This window comes from Ruditapes philippinarum, unplaced genomic scaffold (genome assembly GCF_026571515.1).
Source record: "Ruditapes philippinarum isolate M1 unplaced genomic scaffold, ASM2657151v2 ctg14338_1_1_1_1, whole genome shotgun sequence".
Classification (NCBI taxonomy): domain Eukaryota; kingdom Metazoa; phylum Mollusca; class Bivalvia; order Venerida; family Veneridae; genus Ruditapes; species Ruditapes philippinarum.
Window position 1 is genome coordinate 17,802 of NW_026854076.1, and position 3,671 is coordinate 21,472.

Consider the following 3,671-nt stretch of genomic DNA (forward strand, 5'->3'; position numbering starts at 1 on the left):
AAAACTTCATATTAGAACAAGTGCCAAAAATTGCAGATTTTCCTAAGAATGGTTTCGGCTCAAATGGATTAGAAATCAATTTTCATTTATTAAATATGGCGTACAGTCTTTAAGTTTCAGTTTAAATAATAATCAAAGCACTGGAACTGTGACCTCTAATGACTTTAAGCCTTACAATGCTAAATATCTTGAATTGACTTGTCCATAATTATTTTGATCTGCACAAAACTATTTATATATTTCAGCAAAAATTTTAAAACAATTACAGTGCCACCCATGATCTTGGTTGGTACTGGTCACATGGGTAGTATTTGTTGCTGCCAGCAGGCTTAGGGTTTAAGCTCACCCCACAGGGTTACTTTAACATCACAAGGGTTTACTTTATAACACATTCTGAGAATTATTTAACACCAAACACAACTTTAACATTAAGTGAAATTTCAATAACATTTATATATTAGCTGTGCCATAACAAAACCAACATAATGGGTTTGCGACCAGCATGGATCCAGACCAGCCTGCGCATCTGCGCAGTCTGATCAGGATCCATGCTGTTTGCTTACCAACCCTATTACAAGTAGAGAAACTGATAGCGAACAGCATGGATCCTGATCAGACTGCGCAGGCTGGTCTGGATCCATGCTGGTCGCAAACGCACTATGTTGGTTTTGTCATGGCAGGGCTCATAATTATATTGCTCTGCTGACTGCAATTACCATTATATGAGGGCATAGAAATTTATACATCAATTATTGCTTTAAAAATTGTATAGATGGAGAGAAAAAAAAAGGTAAAAAAACAACACACACGCCATAATGTAACCAGACTTAATTCCTTCTCTATAAAATAACTCTTGCTTGGTAACACTCATAAAATCAGCTAGATATTTCATAAAGAAAGAAGCAATTCTAAGCCTGTATTTCCTTGCCAGAATCTGTCACCTTATATCCATAATATCAAGTAGACTTCAGTCATTACTGAGGCTCTTCTTGCAAAGCTGTCATGGTTTAAATGTCAAAGAAATCCATTAAGGTAGGTAAAATCACTGTACATAGAATTTATGTGATTAAGCAAAGTGATTTCAGAAAGGGTAAACACATATACTATGGAATATGACAGCAAATATCAATCTTTTCAGGTTGCTTATATTGTATATATTGTAAATATTAATTCCGTGGAAAAAAAGCAATTACATTAATACTCTAGGATGCCTGGCTTACTTTACTTCACAAATGGTTCTTTCTTGCCAGACCTATTAAATTGCACTTGTAAGGCTTTATAATTCTTTGAATTTGAATCTCTCCGGTAATTGGTGAAACCATTTGTTTGTAGAATCTTGATGAAAAAATACCAAAGAACTTAATAGAGCCAAAACTTAGTCTCATGATGAAGCATCCTCAAAAACTTTCGAACTCCTGCATAAAAATACAATGCAATATTTTATTATAATAAATAATCTATAAGTTTTTTAATAACAGTGACACATTTTTGCAATTACTATCTTCAGAATTATGACCATAAGAATACGAAAATATGACTACAAAGTTTATAAATACTTTTATAGCAATAACTTTGCCAGAAATACCTTTTTCATTGTGATATAAAATTGCAGCAAGTATGTTTATACCAAGACAGCAACTTGGTTCTTATAATATTGGTGAAATAGGTAAACCATCATCATCAGCCTAGCCATTATGCTGAATAAATGAAATAAATTAGTCTGGTAACTTGAAACTAAAACAGTTCATTTAAAGTTTAAGGAATTTCAAAATCAAAATACAAGAGCATGGCATGTGGTGTTAACACTTGTCTGTTAAGGGCAACGGTTATCAATAACCAACTTTCATTAAAAAGGGGCATAACTCCTAAAAATATTGCTCTCGGGATTATTTCCCTTGTCTAACTGTGTGTTGATACCTTCTAGCTTGTCACGATGATGGTGGCAACGACAACAATGCAGTGACAGACAAGCTAAGAATGAGCTACCACCACTATAAAGTCGCAAGTCACAGTGCAAGAATATGCAAATGTTATAATCACTAAGGCTAAGGGTTTGCATTCAAATGGTTTTGCAGTATAATGATCTCATTTTATAATTGAATTAACTTCCTCAATTTTCTCTTCAAATTGAATTAAGGTAATAAATTACATAAATATCAATAACTTATTATGTGTCAGTTTAACTGAATTAAGATTATACTGACTTTTTATATGTAATAATAAATTATAACTATTAAACAACTTGATTGTGGAGAATTAAATATGCATTACCTTCACATATTAGTTTATCACTTAAAGTGATTTTAAGTGTCCCTTATAATTTAATAAAGAAATAAGTTTTCTGTGTCTCTCAAAAAAAAATTAAGATGTACAAAAGTCAATCAGTTTATCATATCTCAAATAACAAAAATTAAATTACTAATATTGTATGTTAAATAATAATAATAATATACAACACCTGATCAAAAAGTAAATTTCTACATTATGCAGGTTAATACAGTAACAATCAAAAGCTAATTTTAGCTTAAGATATATAAAGAGTTACCCCATTACTGCACTAAGGTGACAATACATTGGAATGGAGTTAAAAGTAACAAATTAAATTGTGAAACATCAAAAAAAATCTTATCAGTTTGACAACAATTAAAGGGGGAAAATCCTCACCAATAAAGTGAAAAGAAAACTGAAATCTATCACCACAGCGAAAATCTTTTAGAAAGAACAAAACTATGGAATAATTCTCATTCTAAAGGGATTACCTAACAAAATATCCTGGAATGAAACACAGCTGAAATGTTTATTAAGATAACAAGTTTTTTTTCCTTCATAGAAAGATATATCAGAATGATGAGAGAAAGAGAGGAACAATATGTTTACATACAGAACAAAGGTCATCATGCCTGAAATTCCATCAGAAAACAATCTATGTAAACACTGGATAGCTACTGGATTGCTTCAAGATTTAAACACTGGTTTGTTCTGCTATGTAAACACTGGAAAGAGCTATCATTATAGAAAAATGAATGTAAACACTGGATATTCCTGAGTAACAGTTTAACAAACTATGTAAACACTGGATAGCTTCAAGATTTAAACACTGGATAGATCCGCTATGTAAACACTGGAAAGAGCTATCATTATAGAACAATGAATGTAAACACTGGATGTTGCTAAGGTACAAAAAAATATGTATACACTGGACATTCTAAGCTGTAGAATAACCAATGTTAACACTCCTGAATTTTTTACCTTCATGTATGTAAACACATGAAATTATACTTTTTATCAAATGAATGACAAATTTTATTAATTTCCAAGAAAATTCACATATTAATTTTCCAACTTGTCAAGAAAATCAAATGAATATAATAATATATAGTTTAAAGACTTTGAAAGGAAATTTGACTTTTTCAACAGTTCATGGTTTTTATTCACAATTGACCTTTCAATATCTAGATTTTGTATTCACTCTGGTACTGAATAGCAGTGTCCAACCTTCATTCTGAAACAGTCTATTATGATAAACTATTAATATCATAAGTTAATCTAGAGCAATTTCTACAAATAATACAGAACCTCAATTTGTTTGTTTGGTTTTACCGTGTCCCATGATTTTTGGTTGTTACAAACTGAAAGCAACACCAGGGGTCAAAACCATTTCACCTGCTGGA